The sequence below is a fragment of the Natator depressus genome, chromosome 2, assembly GCF_965152275.1.
Source record: "Natator depressus isolate rNatDep1 chromosome 2, rNatDep2.hap1, whole genome shotgun sequence".
Lineage (NCBI taxonomy): Eukaryota > Metazoa > Chordata > Testudines > Cheloniidae > Natator > Natator depressus.
Genome location: NC_134235.1, coordinates 200721796 through 200738832, shown reverse-complemented (window position 1 = coordinate 200738832; position 17037 = coordinate 200721796). Strand labels below are relative to the sequence as shown.

The 17037-nt window shown below is 42.2% G+C and overlaps 1 long non-coding RNA gene across 1 annotated transcript in view; it reads right to left on the bottom strand.

The window, feature by feature from the left end:
• LOC141983049 (uncharacterized) overlaps positions 1–9754 on the bottom strand; it is a 114351-nt gene extending 104597 nt beyond the window's left edge. Inside the window, exon 1 of the long non-coding RNA XR_012638280.1 lies at positions 9713–9754. This is a non-coding gene — a long non-coding RNA (uncharacterized LOC141983049). The remainder of the gene's footprint in view (positions 1–9712) is intronic.
• Positions 9755–17037: the final 7283 nt, after the last annotated feature.

Below are 17037 nucleotides of genomic sequence, written 5' to 3'. Positions count from 1 at the left end.
GGGTCTGTTGTGCTTGCAATAGATTTGCCTGGGCGAATGCTCCCAACTTCTGGAGTCGTTCACAAAGTGTTCACATGTTGGGAACTGATCCCACGACCTGGGATCCTTGCTCTTCCCAGGTCTCCTTCAGGAGGTCGAGGATCCCCTGGGGCTGTCTCCCATAAAGCAGTTTGAAAGGTGAGAAGCCTGGGGAGGCCTGGGGAACCTCCTGCACGGCGAACAATAAGGCTGATAGTAGCTTGTCCCAGTGTTATGGATCATCTTCTACAAATTTCCTTAGCATGGATTTCATCATCCTGTTAAAACTTTCCACCAGGCCATCTGTCTGCGGATGTTACACAGAGGTCTTAAGTGCTCGGCCATTCAACAACCAGCACAACTCCGACATCAGTTTGGACAAGACATTGGTTCCTTGGTTGGTTAGAATCTCCCTGGTATTCCCACCTGGAAGAAGATTTTCAGAAGTTCAGCAGCCTGAGTAGGGGGGCTCAGGCCCACCTGACTCCACCGGGCCCCGACCTAGGGCCCTAACAGTGGCAGAGTGGCCCGCCACAGAGTCAGCGGGGAATCCAGCAGCAACACGCTGACCTCACTCAGGTGGGCGATACCACTTGCTCACCGTCCCTAAGTCACTTCCTACCAGGTTTCCCAAAGCCGCAGTCCATGGGGTATCGGGGTCCCCGGACTCCTCGAAGCGGACCTCCAGTCTGATTCTCAGGATCTCCGGCTCCCACAGGCAAGGGCTGGGACAGCTTTTCAGTTGGAGCCTCCACCAAGGTCCTTCCCCTCTGGTGGCCAGCCCTGAATGAGCTGAGCTGCTCCCTTTTATACCTAGTCTCCAGCTGGAGCATGCCCAACAGGGCCATGGGGGGGCTTGGCTTCCTCGGCCCAGAGAGTTGCGTTAACCCTCGCAGTACCAGTGCGGGGCAAGTGCGCCCCGTCACAGGGGATTACATTTAATTTGAGCCTCCATTATGGTGGGTTTTTTTAATGTCCATACAACTTTCAGGCATTTCACTTTTGCCACTGTATCTTTTAATTTCTGTTTAACTAACTTCCTCATTTTTGTGTAGTTAAATGTTACTGTGGTGGGCTTCTTTGGTGTGCCCCCCCACCCCCACCCCAAGGATGTTAAACTAATTCTATTATGGTCATTACTAAGCAGTTCAGCTATAGTCACCTCTTGGACCAGATACTGTGCTCCACTTAGGACTAAATAAAAAATTGCCTCTCCTCTTGTGCGTTCCAGGACTAGCTGCTCCAAGAAGCAGACATTTATGGCGTCAAGAAACTTTATCTCTGCATCCCGTCCTGAAGTGACATGTACCCACTCAATATGGGGATAGTTGAAATCCCTCATTGTTATTATTACTGAGTTTTCTATTGTTATAGTTTCTCTAATCTCTCTGAGCATTACACAATCACTAATCACCATTCTGGTCAGGAGGTCATTAGTATATCCTCTCTGCTATATTCTTATTATTCAAGCATGGAATTTCTATCCATAGAGATTCTATGGTACAGTTTGAGTCATTAAAAGATTTTTACTATATTTGACTCTATGCTTTCTTTCACATATAGTGCCACTCCCCCACCAGCATGACCTACCGTTATTTCTATATATTTTGTACCTTTTACTACCACCATCATGTCCTGATTATCATCGTTCCACCAAGTTTCTGTGTTGCCTATCAATATCCTCATTTACTACCAGACATTCAAGTTCACTTATCTTAGTATTTAGACTTCTTGTATTTATGTACAACCACTTATTAAATTTGTCACTTTTTAGCTGCCTGCCATTATGCGATGTAATTGAATGGGATTCTTTTGCATTTGACTGTTTCTCTTCAGTTCCTACCTGTACTTTATGAAGTTCTATGTTCTCCTGCTTACTAGGATATAGAGAACCCCTAGTTAATAGATCCTTCCCTAAGAGATGTCTCTGTCCAAACCATGTGATCCTCTGCATCTGTTGGCTTTTCCCCATTTCGTAGTTTAAAAACTGCTTTATGACCTTTTTAAATGTAAATGCCACCTATCTGATTCTATTTTGGTTTAGATAGAGCTTATCCTTCCTGTACAGGCTCTTCCTTTCCCAAAAGGTTCCCCAGGTCCTAACAAATCTAAACCCCTCTTCCTCAGACCATCATCTCATCCACTCATTCAGACCCTTCAATTCTGCCTGTCTAACTGGCCCTGTGCGTGGAACTTGAATCATTTCAGACAATGCTACTATGGAGGTCCTGGACTTCAATCTCTTACCTGACAGCCTAAATTTGGCCTCCAGGACCTTTCTCCTATCTTCCCCTATGTCATTGGTACCTACTTGAACCATGACCACCAGCTCATCCCCAGCACTGCACGTGTGCCTGTCTAGATGTCTTGAGAGATCTGCAATCTTTGCACCTGGTGGGAAATTCACCATGTGGATCTCCCGGACATCACAAAAACAACTATCTATATTTCTAATAATCAAATCCCCCATTACTGTTACCTGTCTCTTCCTAATAACTGGGATTCCCTCCCCCAGAGAGGTATCCTCAGTGCAAGAGGATACCATGACATCATCTGGAGGGAGGGTCCCAACTATGGTATTGTTTCCCTCTGATCCACTTTAATGTTCCCCTTCCCTGAGACTTTCATCTTCCTCAACAGCACAGAGGCTGTCAGACTGAGGGTGGGACTGCTCTACTGTGTTCTGGAAACTGTCCTCTATGTACCTTAACTGAAGCCAAGTAAATCAAAGACAGTGTCAACATGCTTCCACTTATATCATGCTCTGAGCATCCAGGCGCTCACACCCCAAGTTGAGCCGGCCAGTTTTCTGAGCAAGTTGTTCTGAGAGCTAACTTTGGCTGCTGTTTTCTTCAAGTGGTTGTGGTACGTCAATGACCTATCCAATGTCACGTTGAGGTAAATTGGGTTTAGGTCATGCTGCAGGCATTAGCCATTTAAGAAAATATTTAACTCGTGGCTTCTGCTTGCATTATGCAGATGAAATATGCTAGAAACCATCTTGGAAAAGCTTGGCTGCAGGTGCCATCGACTACAGTAGTCTGCCATGAGCTTCATATCATCATTGAGGACGGTGTCAATTTCTGAGAAGGACTGAGCTTGATAACTGCAGCAGATGTCGTCAGCATAAACTTGCACGAGAGTGTTGCTGGCAAGTCATCGATGTACACACTCAGCAGTATTGGTGAAAACTGAACCTTGAGAAAGATTGTTAATCTGACACTTCCAGATTATCCAGTTGCTTAGAACATCAGCCCTTGCCCTCTGCTTTTCAACAGCAGAGTATTGTGCTCCTGTCTGGTGGCATTCATTTCACACGAGGCTGGTCGACGTATAGCTCAACAAAGCTATGCACATTGTTATCGGGGCTGCCGATACTTAACATAGCACCACCCCATATTTGCCATGATGGGGCCTCCAACATGCTCCTGTCCAAGATCCATGAGAACAGCGACTTGCCTCTGTACTCAGACCTCTTCGACTACCTACCAGTTCACCAGTCTTCTATATGCCCTCTATGGTCACTTATGCCACCACAGGACATGATGGTGGAATCTGTTTGGCGTAACAAGTGGTCAGCGACCACAGTCATTAATCACTCTCTCGTCACCAACCCAACCATCTGCCCACTAGGTTTTGACCTGCCAAGGCACCTGAACCGGTTTTGAACAGGACAGGCCAATTGTGAGGCCAATCTCTTCAAATAGGGTTTCTCTAACAACCCGCAAGGTAGATGTGGTCAACTTCAAGCTATGTCACATATCCTTGATGAGTGCCCACTGACTTACTTCGATGATGGGCTACTACCTCTTCATCTGGCTGATGATGATGCTATCAAATGGATGGGCATACTACACATATGCTGAGAGATGCTCAGAGTTTAACATCATCTTGAATGGTCAGCAGCTGGCACACAATCCAAGCCGGTGCATCTAGGGGTCACCCTAGATCATATGCTCACATACAAATACCAGCTCGCTTAACAGGTTCAAAGGTGGTTTGGTTTGCTGTGCTATGACCAACCACTCCTGGGACCCCACTGTGCATCTGTGTTACTGTGAAGTGTGCTGCACACATGCTGGATGGTTGCTCTTTTTGTGTTGGGCTCCCTGGAGGTCCTATCAAGTGGAATACTGCTGATTCAGAAGCCAATGACTGGCTCAAGACTATTTTGCTGTTTTTTTGTTTGTTTCTAAACCTAGCCTTGCTTGTCTTGCCCGCTTCCACATTCTGGGGTGCAAACCAGACCAGTGAGAGGCTGTGTTACCACCTGTCCTATAACCTTGGGTGCCTCACAATGCTTTGCTGTTGTAAGCTCCCAACCTGGGCCACTCACAACTAGTATGCCAGCAAGCAGGCCACACCGAGTGTCTGTGTGCTAGACTGTTATTGTTCAGCTGCTCTAACCCCAGCAGCCGGTCTACAGCCACACTCTGGCTTCACCAGCCATGATTAATAACTTCAGGGTGACCCCAATACACTCCCAGTCCTGGATTTTCCCCAAAACATGTATTCTGCGATATCCAGCCCTTTCCTGGACAGTTCAGATATAAAGATTCATTCCTTCTGTGATGAGTTAATATTCAACAGTTTGTTATTTTAACTAGAGTTACCAAACAGTCCAGTTTAAACCCAGCACTGGTGTAGTTTCGATGAAAAATAAAATACATTTATTAACAAAGAAGATATACTTGAATTCACTTCAAATCCTAAGAGATAAAGTTAGAAATGGTGACAAGCAAATAAAAGTGAAAATGCATCTAAAAGTCTAAAACTTAATCTAGCAAATTTTGATCAAGGCTTTGTTTAAGATGGTCTTTATCACCCACAGTCTTCTAACAAGATGGTGACTGACCAGTGATGAGCTGCCAAAATCTGAAGAACCAGCTCCTTCAGTCGCTCCGGGTCTTCTCGGCGGCACTTCAGTGGCGAGTCCTTCACTCACTCCGGGTCTTCGGCGGCATTGAAGTACCTGCCGCCGAAGTGCTGCCGAAGACCCAGAGCGAGTAAGCGCCCACTGCTGAAGTGCCGCCGAAGACCCAGAGCGCCGCCAGGTGAGTGAAAATTAAATAGGGATTCTCAGCCAGGGGAACCTCCCCAGCTGGGAGCTCAGGCGGACCGGACAGGATGGTCTTGCGGGCCAGATGTGGCCCGCGGGCCGGAGTTTGCCCACCCCTGTAACAACCGGTTCTAAACCGGCTTCAAAATTTAACAACCGATTCGTGCAAACCGGTGCAAACCGGCTCCAGCTCACCACTGTGACTGACCCTTTCCTTGGTCAGGATGTCTCACAGAGGCCCAAAGGTGTTGGTGCCTTTTGTCTTCTTAGGTAAAAGAGATTAAGGGGCAGACACTCCAAGTTCTTTTATAGTCCAGTGAACCTTTGATGTAGATACTTCAGAAGGTTACCCCGGAAGTTTATCCAAGCAGTGAGGAAGGTGATATGGAGTACGGTACATGCTCTTTCTCCCTCCACGTGCCTTTGCTCAAATGCAAATTGTTCTGTTTCCTGCCAGCATCTCTCCCTGCTGTTTTGAGGACCCTGTTTACTACTTATATGTAAATAGAGCCAACATACATTCCTTTGTTTAGGTTAGGCCTGTTTAACAACTTTTGCCTAGGCAGGGCTGTCTGGTTTTGAACATGTCCTAATATCATCATACAGGGGAAACTCACTACTTTATGTATAATGTTGCTACATCATTTCACCAGGATAGGTGAGTTTTGACCAGTGAGTTATTAGTCTTCAAAGGATACCTCAACAAGGCATATTTTATGCAAAGATTTTTACACGGGTGTGTAGGGTGTGAATATGTGGATGCTTTCAGTCTCATCCATGCACAATCACTATATATAAAAGATTAATTCTTTCTGGTTGAAGAAACACTCAAGTTAGTTTTCATCCTGTTTTCTTTGCCGTGATTACAATATAATCACGTTGAAGCTTTAAATGGAAGTCTATTTCCTTACCAAAATTTGTTTCCCTTAAAAGATATGCACATTGGTACTAGTTTGTTTTTGTAGGGCTGTTCAAAAGTGCTGGCATGCCAGCAATGAAGTTTGTTTGCTTTCAGAAATAAAGAACATCTGTTCTAAAATTTAAAAAAAATAACCCATATACACACACTTATAATTACATAGGATTTGAAACAAAATAGGTTATATGTGGATGAGAGGATGGGTGCAGAGATGAGGGATGTGGCTGGGTCAAGACTTAATAGATTGGGGGATGAGAGAAGGGAAAGACTGAGGCGATACTTAAGAAGAGAGTAATAGTAACAGCTGGAGTGACAAGTTAAGAGGATTTGGAAAAAGAGAGTGAGATCTATGGCTTTTTCCAAACCCCAGCCATGGATGGTTGTGAGAGAACTGAATAACTTGTGATCTTTAAGCAGGGGAAGCAAATACAAGCTTTCAATCCCAGTGATTTGTTTGCATCAGTTACATTTTCCAAATTAATTTTTAAAAATGGCTAGACACTTACTTTTAAAAAACAAAACAAAAGCAGAGATTCTCCTTTCTATTTCTTGGCCCCACATATTAGATACCCCAAAGGCTGACTGCCTGGCTCCATTCTCCAGTAGAGGCCAGTGATGGATGCTTCATCGCTGTGACATAATACCTACTGGGACCAATGTGTGGGACTAGACATCAAAGAAGCTAAAAAAGAAAGGTAGGGGCTTTAAGCAAATCATTTTCTATTGGCATAGTTATTTAGGGGGCATTTTGCAAATAGTTCTAAAGGTGAAGGAATTCGGTTACATTCTTGTGGAGGTTACCTTTAAACCTCATAGCTCCCACAGGCCAGCAACTCTGAGTATCAGATCAATGTTTTAAGCTTTGAGTCCTGGGACACACAAACCTTCTGAAAACTTAGCAAAAAAAAAAAAAAAGAATGAATGTAAAAGCTTTGCTGCTGAGGCACAGAAGATTCAATAGATCCTGAAAAAACAAACAAAAACACCATCACCACCAACACTCAGAATGTCATTTTACTTGTATTGTTTATATGATCAAAATGAATACCTTGCAGAGTGTACACTTCATGAGATTTTGGACTAAATAGCTTCAAGGAAAATGTTTATTTTATAAGATGAATTAAAAACCAAGTATCTCAAACTATTTCGAGCCTCTTTTTAGAACGTGTTCAAGGGAAAATGTCTCTAGACATCTCTCATGTTGGCTCAGTGGTGCCTCTCCCCTCTGCTCCCCCACTTGTGTTTCCTAATGAATGGAAAATTCAAATTAAATTTAAAATATTACAGCACAATGGACTGGGAGGTGGTCACTGAAATTTAAAAAAAAAATGGAATAACTGCGTGCAGAAATGTAATACGTCTTCCAGAACTGCATATGTTAGCTCCCAAGTGACAGCCAAGGGGCATGGATAAGTTAAAATACTTAAGACAAAATATATCACAGAGCCATTAAAAATTAGAGATGGAAAAATCCTATTAGATCATTTAGTCCACCACCCTGCTGATGCAGGATGTTTCCTTCAGTGTGTTCTCCAGTGCTTTGTTCAATTGTGTTTTAAATGACGGGGGAAAAAAAGAGACTTTAGTTCATCAGTCTTGAATGTTTTTACATTTAGAATGCACTGTAATGAAGATGATACTGAATAGATTTAATGAATTCCTTCTGTATGTTACTAAGAATACAAGATTATATAAAGTGAAAAGCATGCTTAAAATATAATATACACTCATTGTTTATGTTATTTCCCTTTTACATTTCTCTCACCTTGCAAAATAAATAGATTAGTCAGTTTTATTTCCAGTCTGTTTCACTTTCTAGTTCTCATGCACGAGCACAGCCCTGCAACAACTGCATAGGATTTTTAGTTATTTATTTCTATTGGAATTCTTAAAACGTTACATGAAAGTATTTTGGTTTGTATCCGTTTCAGTAAACCTTTTTAGCTTTAAAACCTAAATTTGAGCCCAAATGTGAATGTATACTGTCCTTTTAAAACAGGAAGTGGGAAAAATATGGTCCTTCTTCTGACCTGAGTCCCATGTGTCCCTGACATAAAAAAGGGAGCAATAGCATCAGGTTGCAGGGCTCAGAGTAACATCCCACACACAATGAAACTCTCCCTGCAAAATAAAATATAAAGAGTATATTTCAATCAGTGAAAAGCAGTTGCTACAGTGCATGAATATTTACTGTTCTCTTTCTCTCCGATTCTCAGGTTGGTTCAAGATTTTTCACAGTTTTTTTTTAAATAACTCTTACCAAACACTATAAAACACAACATATTTAAGTATATTTTCCCTTCAATTCAAGCTTTTTGCTACAATCTGGGAAAATGTGTTACAGTATTTTGCCCTTTTCCAAAATTTTGCCAGCCAAATTCGTAGCAGAAAAGTTGTATTCGCTGGTGAAAATAGAGATGATTTAACCTGAATGAAATTTGCAAATATCCATAAAAATTCCAAATTTGCAGATGAATGCATGTGAAAATGTCACATTTTGCATGAATGCTCATAAAGACAAAACTAATGGCTTGACACACCTCTATACAGAAATAGAGTGAATAATACCATACATCTCTTTTTCTATTCTGCTTTCCCTGATTTCAGCACTGAAGAAACATTTAGCAGCTGAGAGCCTAGACTATTTCTGCTGCTATATTCTTGGCAAGATTTCTCATCTGTTCTTCACTACCAAAGATAATGTCACATTATAGTAAATAAATAAAAAATCAAATATATAAGAAAAATGAGCTGCTACAACTTTTTTCAACACGTGCAATAATTCGAAAAACCACAAGGTGGCACTAGCTTTCTTCAGGTGAAGTACAAACAAGGAATAAAGGATGGTCTTCCATAGCGATACTGAGGTGAAATAGCCGTAAACAAATACTGAGTTTGCCCACAATGAAAGGCGAGCGACCACTGCATTAATATGACGTGCTCCACCAGAGGCCAGTGCTGTAGTGGTAACTTTATACTTAGAAATACTTTATATTGTGAACAGCACATTGAGGTTTTCTAGGACCATAATTTACTAGATGGTCACAGCTCATTTAAAGAACGGTGGTATATTGCACAAACAAACATTCTCCTGCTATTCACAGATCTGCTACAATAACATAAATGTCCATTTAGTCTGAAAAGGGGCCAAAAATGGCATTGCATGGGTTCCGTCTTTATTGACTTAGGCTTTGTCTACACTGGCAACTGAAGGACAAAACTTTTGTTGTTCAGAGGTTAAAAAAAAAAAAACACCGACCCCCAAAAGACAAAAAGTGTTGTCGACGAAAAGCGCCGGTGTGAACAGCTCTTTGTCATCAGGAGCACATTCCTGCAGACAAAGCTACCGCTACGCTGCTCATTGGAGGTGGAAGTTTTTTGTCAGCAGGAGACAAACAGCAGCTACACTTGTGTGCCTTTAAGCGGCATGGCTGCAGTGGCACAGCCGCGTTGCTAAAAGCTGCGTAGTATAGACAAAGCCTAAATGGTTTCCACTGAGGGGGAGGGAAGTCAGCTTGCGAGCAGGGGAAAAAAAAAAAGATTTTTTTTCTAAATGCCGGCCCTGCATACTCATCCTGGGATCTAGTAATAAAGCTGGGTCTCCTGCATCAGCACCACTTAGGCCTGGTCTACACTGGGAGGGGGATCGATCTAAGTTACGCAACTTCAGCTATGTGAATAACGTAGGTGAAGTCAACGTATTTAGACCTACTCACCGCAGTGTCTTCACTACAGTGAGTCGACTGCTGCCACTCCCCGTCGACTCTGCCGGCACCTCTCACAGCTCTGGAGTACAGGTCTATGGGAGGGTGCTCGGGGGTTGATTTATCATGTCTAGACTAGAGGCGATAAATCAACCCCCGCTCGATCGATCACTGCCCACTGATCCGGCAGATCGCATAGACGTACTCTCAGAGAGATTTGGCAAGATAAATTACGCTTTCAGTTACACTTTTTCCCCATGTTAAGTATCCTCACCCTTTCTTGTCAACTGTCTAAATGGGCCATCTTGATTATCACTACAAAAGTTTTTTTTCTCCTGTTGATAATAGCTCATCTTAATTAATTAGCCTCTTACAGTTTGCATGACAACTTCCACCTTCTCTGTATGTGTATATATCTATATATATCTATATATATATATCTTCTTATCATATGTTCCATTCTATGCATCCGATGAAGTGAGCTGTAGCCCATGAAAGCTTATGCTCTAATAAATTTATTAGTCTCTAAGGTGCCACAAGTACTCCTGTTCTTTTTGCGGATACAGACTAACACGCTGCTACTCTGAAAAAAGCACATTGTAGCTTGTAGAATCCTCATTACTGGTGATGTATGAGCCAGAAAGAACCTAGCTTCAAACTCAGAGCACAGGCGGAGTCTTTCAGGACTGTCAGTTACAAAAGACATCTGGGTAGACTGTGTTTACTAGTAAACTGAGCAAACATGCTATTGAACCATTGAAACACAATAGATATGGAGCTTGTCTGTGTCTCCAATTAAGCCCTTTAAAACAAGCAAACATTTATATTAACAGTTTTCAAGGCCAGAAAGGACCGTTGTGATCCTCTAGTCTGATCTTCTGTATAACATAGAACTTCCCCCAAAATAATTCCTAGAGCATCTTTTAGAAACACATCCAACCTTGATTCAAAAGTTGTCAGTGATAGAGATTCCACCACAGCCCTTGGTAAACTGCTCCAATGATTAATTACCCTCACTGTCAAAAATTGACACATACTTCAACAGAAATCGTATCCCCTATTAGAAATATATCAGCACAATCCTGAGATGTGCTGAGTACCGTTAATCCCTACAGAAGTGGATGGGTATTGAGAGCACCCAGAACTTTGCAGGCTCAAGGACACCGATCTCAAGAGAAGGTGTAGTCCTTTTACAAAATGTTGCTTTAAATATGTGAGCTTTCTAAGCTTGTAAGGCCTCCAGACACCTGCAGGCTTTAGCTCAACTGCAGAATGCATCCACTCTGCACGAAGCAGTCTGCTATGTGCACACAAAACCTGGGATCATCTATCTGCTTCTGGCTCCCTGTTCATCTCTGAACATTAGTGATAATCTTCAAATACCTACATGTTTTGGGAGCTGGTTATTTAAAAGCCATTCCTTGTCCTAGAGCCCCTGTCAGCAGCGTAGACTGGCTGGGAGACACTTGCTGTCAGTAAGAGTGCTTGAAATATCTAGGGCCAGCAACAGACTCTCTCTCTTCTCTTGAGTTACTACTAAAGCTAGAGCTGGTGGAGTTCCAGGACATGATTTAAGATGCATTTATGTGATTTGGCTTCTCTTTGATTGTTTTGTTCCCTGACAAAAGGACAGCAGCAGGGCTATAATTAATGCTACCCTCTGTGGGTATCTTTATTTAATTAGTACTGTTGAATTTTATAGCTAAGGGGCAACCCCCTTATCCTCTCTTTCATGTGTACGAAGTGTCCCATACACAGTAGAAGCAGCATATTACTGAGAGGCAGGCTTTGAGAGTACACAGGGTTGTGCATTCCCCTTGAAACCACAGAGACAAGTTCCATAGGAGCTCTTTATGACTGCACACAGAGGCTCTTTGGAGGCAGGACTAGTGGATCCATCCCTTTATGGAATCAGTGTCTATTGTTCCTTGGAGATTAGGTCCATAAGAGCTAAAGGCACTTCTCCAACCTTTATGCTGGAGTACCAGCTCCAGAGCAGATTCTCTGCCTGGAATAGAGGATTCCTTCTGCTCCTACCCCTTCCACCCAGGGTGATCCCCAGAGCTCAGTCTGGGCACTGGGAAGAGGACATTTTTTTAAGTGCCCAATCAGCATGGTAACAGGAGCTCCATGGATCATTAAAATAAACAGTAAATATTTTTTTGGCATACATTAAGATTCCAAAGTGTATAATTTCCCCATTCAGTGTGGCCTCAGTAACACAGTAGTCTCTGTAAGCATGCAGAGCTCCAGCATGGCATCAGTGTTTTCAGACAAAGCCCAGTGCCAGAATAAAATGGGGAAATAAATAAATGCTTTTTAAAAAGTTAATTAGAGATGTTGGCTATTTTATCACTTCAGTTTCCTTTACATCAAGCCAACTTTTTCTAAAAGGTATTTATTCTGCTCTGGTTGAAAACCACAGATTTTGCTCAAGCACACCAATTCCTTTTATTCTAAAACAAAATCCTACAATGCAAGACTTAAAAAAAGGGGTAGTGCTTCTCCATCTGGCAGATGATCCTCTGAACTGGAAAAGAAGATGTGCAAGCTTATGCTATTAAACTTTCAAGTTCAAATGAAATCCAGCTGGTTAGGATCCATGAGCACTCTTGCAGTTTTACTGCTCTCACTATGTATATTTCTAATCCCTTTATTTTTGTTTTCTTTAATTGTTGGGGCCTGAGATCATAAACGCCTTAGTGTTTCAAATCTGAAGCATAGCTCTTGGTAATTTGTTCTAATCAACTGTAGTAAGAAATGTCTGCTCCATAACCTTGAATGTTTTTTTTATTCCCCTGACAATAGAAAATACTCCTTGCAAAAAATAAACATCTGGTTTGAATTGAACATCAAATTGCAGTTACTTTAAGTGCCAACTATTAAGTTACCTCAAATGTTTTATGTTTTAACATGATTTTTCAAGACAGCTACATTTTTTACTGAAGCACAAATGTACATGTAAAATGACTTTAGAATGTTAATTCCCCCTTTTTTTTTTTTTTTTCCCTATGCAATATAACTTGGTCACTTTTTCCAGGCCTCCACATACAAAAAATTATTATTCACAAAGGTTTATTAACATAACTAAATACACACTAAGTTACTCACAGAAAAAAACTGTCATCTAAAACTCACTTGGGCCCTGATTCTGCAATGCAGAAGGACTGCTGCATCTGTGTGGAATCCCACTGAATTAAGTCTGTGTGTTACAAGTGGCAGCATTGGGGCCTAGATTTTGACCATAAAGGTAAACGCTAAAACCCAAATTCAAGAATTTCCCTCAACAGCCATCCCCAACTTCTTCCCTAGTGAGGTCTTCTGGGGTGGAGAGCCATCGTGCAATTTTCATTACAATGTTGCCAATTCTTGCAATTTTATTGCAAATCTCACAATATTTGGTGTTTTTTAAAGATCCAGCTCCTGGAGTCATAGGATTATGTAATAATCTTAGAGGTTTTGTTTTTTAAGTATGTTTCTAGGCTTCAGGTTTTCAAACATTTCTCAGCAACCAGGAACTGTAAAGACTCAAAAAATTAGAAGGCAAATAAAGAGAATCCCAAATCTGTTATTGGTTTTTTTAAAAATCTCATTGTTTTTAGACCTCCTCAGATTATGAGATTGGTTTAACTCGTGATTTTTGTGTGCTTGGGATTGGCAATACTGCTAAAGCTTCAGAGGATTTAAAGTGGATGTCTCACTCATTGTCAGAGGATTATAAAAGGGCTTTATTGTAAATAAGAACCAGGCCCCAGAGTCCTTCTATCCCCCTCACTCCTACATATACAGGAACCACTTTACTCACCAATACAACCACTTCTAAAGTTAAATAGGGCAACTAAAAGACTTAACAATACTATACAACAGTTTGGGAGAGGAAGTGACAAAGAATCCAAGTGAAACTGCACAAGGAATTGAGTAAGAAAAGTGGTTATAACTACAGCTGGGCAAATTATCCACAGTTGTATTGGTGACTTTTAAGTAGGATGCTCCTTGGAGGTTTTATACAAATAAGCGTTCCCAGAAAGTGAACATAGTTTTTGCAATTATAAAAAAATTAGTTCAGGGAAGAAGCAGTAGCCCATAAGGTTAGGTCATCCAATCAAGGAACAAAAAATCCCAGCTGATTTTAATGCTAACACTTGAATATCGAATCATGAATACAGCAATATAGCAACCAATCTGTGAGCACTCTACGGGGTGAAATTTGGCCACAACAAACTTCCATTGAATGATTTAAAATTGCAGTCTGTTCATGGACAGTTCACAAAGCAGACATAAAGGCTGAATTTACTGAATATGTTGCTTGTTGAAAGTTGCCACGCCAGTTATAACAATCATCCGGGTTGGAATTCAGCAAAGACAGTGAAGGTAGCAGCCCTATTCGTGCACAAAATATTATGAGATCCTTAAGGCACACAAGTGATGGAGGACTTTTGTTTTTTATCTCAGCCAAAAGATAGAACTGGTAGCAGCACTAACACTGATGTATTAATTCAGAGGAAAAAGCAACACCCTCTGAACCATCAACAGTTCCTGTAACAAAATAAGATTTTCCTTGGAGGTCTGTCAGTTACCAGCCTTGACTCTATTTAGACTATGATCTCACAAGCTGAAGTGGAACTGCCTCAGATACTACTTTTACATTATGAATGACCCAGGCTGAAACACATATAAGTCTGCTTATCATTAACCTATCTTGCATAACTTCCTTACTGACAACATGCAAAGACACTTCAGTGTATGTTAGATATGAGTAAATTGTGTTGGCAGAAAACATGGCTAAAAATATATTTAAAACATGGCTAAAAATATATTTAAAACATTTAAAGCACGTTGGGAAAAAATGGCATCATGGCACTTGGATCTTCAAGAAGTACTGGATGAGCATTTTAAACCAAAATTACAGCTACAGTAATGGAACTGTTTTAAAGAAGAACTACACACTGTGAAAATGCTGAGTGGATTGTTAAATCCTGGAGATATCTCCTTGAATTTTGACTCATCTGGTCTTTGGCACAGCCGAAGAAAAGATTGACCTGAGAGAATCCATCCCAGGCTGTCAATCAAGTTCACAGCATTCTGAGAGAGGATCTGGGAACTTTGTAAGTGCTGTGTGAATACTCAGACTGAGACATGCTTAATAAAGTTTGTAGTGATTTACATCACTGTAGCTCAGCAAAGCAGAAAAATATATTCCCAAATCGCCATTCAAATGTCAAAGCTATTTTTGAACAAACAGAAACAGCAATTTTTTCATGTCCACTTTCTGTGACCATTCAGCTACTTGACTAACATGAATACTCTCAGAAAAACAAAAAATAAATACATAAATAGAAACAATACCACCCCACTCTCACTTTTAAGCTCAAATGCTTCATTATTCACTGTAGGCAGCACTGGTGCACATCACAGTTTACACTGAAGCACCACAGCTACACGAATGCAAATCCCATGTGTGTAGCTATTACCAGCGGCTAAAAGTCCCAATGTACACAGAACAAACCCTAAGGCACTTTCCAGTTTTAAGAGATTTTCATGTGCAGTGGGAAGGTCAGGAACAGAGAGTTAGTGGAGCAGAGTGGGTGTGCAAAAGAGAGAAAGCCAGTGAGGGAGAGTGGAAAGAAACCTGGGGAGAAAAGTGGACAGAAAAGGTAATAGGAAGAGAAAAGAGAGGGAACCAGAAGAAAAATAGAGGAAAGATGGGGGGGAGTAAAAACCAAATGACAACAGAGGAAAAATGGAGCTGATGTCATTTCTTTGGGAAATAAAATGACCCCAAAACCATAGAGGAATGTTCAGGGGAGGATCTCAGACTATCTTCTGTCACCCATGATATGGGATTCTAAACCTTCATCAAATTCAACTATTGTCTCAGACACTTTGTATTCCTCTTTCCCCTCACCCCTATAATTTGTTCAGAATCAGCTGTATCCAAGCTTTTCCAAACTTGGGGGTGTTCAAGATCTAGGGTTTTGGTTCATGATCATGTCCGGTTGCTGCTATGCTTGGTGTTTATCAGATTGTAACAGAGATTGTGCTGTGCCTGAAGCTAATGGCCAGGCAGTTAAATGGACTTGTGCAGCGGGCAGAGTGCTCCTTTCCCTAGCCCTTCCCTGAGTCAGAACTTGCTATGGGTACATCCTGCACATCACCACAGCTCAAACAAGGAACCCCCATGTCTAAAGGCAGCAGCTTTTTCATATCTGTTGCAGGGTGGTCACCTGCTCCAGCCTTAAAGGGCTTAAAACAGCCCAGGAGAGGGCTGTGGCTGGGAGCAAGCAGTTCCCAGGCTGATGGGGGAAGCAGACTCAGCTGTGGCCACGCCCCAATCAGGGTTCAGCTGGCCCTTATAAGAGGGCAGTGGGCCAAGAGCAGACAGAGACACCCTCTCTGCCTTTAGAGGGGGAAGGGCCTATACTGCTGGGGAGTATACCTGGGTACCTAAGGTGAAGCAGGGCTGGGGAAGGCCAGAGGAACTGGGAGGCTCCAGCTGGCCTAAGATAGGTACGGGGGCAGCCCACGGGTAGACAGAGTCAGCAGGTCCAAACCCCCCTTGCCTGTGAGGATTGGCTTATACACTGCAGTCTGCCCCAGAGTGTGGGGGCTCAGTGGTGACTGGCAGTAGCCAAAGACTGAGGTAGGGATAGTGGTTGGGGGTTCCCTGGGGAGAGGAGACCCAGGGACTGTGGGGTACTGCCAGGGGGCAGCACCCAAGAGAAAGGGGGGCCAGTGGCAAGTGGGATGTTGGCCTGCAGAGGGTGCTCTGATGGCTGGTGAGCTAATTCCTGAGATGACTAGCAGGAGGTGCTGCAGGGGTGAGTTGCTGCATTGTTATGTCTCTCTGAGCAAGCAGCAATGCTAAATTTCTCTCTGCTGGGAGTTACTCAGACACACTGACAGAAAAGACTTCAGGAAGAGCAAAAAAGAGGTAAAATGCTCCACCCTATCCTGGGTAGCAACACAACCACTTCCTAGCAGGGTTTCTGTAACCTTCCATGCTTCTTGGGTGAGAAGTTAGGATGATAATCAATTCTTATTCTTTCAACATATTCTCCCCCTCAATTCCCCACATCCTAGTATCTCACTTCTAGAAGAAAGAGCAACTTCTCTCTGAGCCTGTCCATGTTTGCTAATGTTTATCTTAGGACTCACAGTCAGCATTATTTCTATGCCCTTGGGAGGCATATATCTTGCTTGCTGATGCAGGTTTCCTGTGAGTCTGGGCAGCTTTTAAATAACCAACTTTTTTTAATAACTGTAGGATGATTGGGGGTACATTTTTACAGCTATCAATGGCTTATTACATTGCCAGCAACAACTCTAAAAAATCAGCT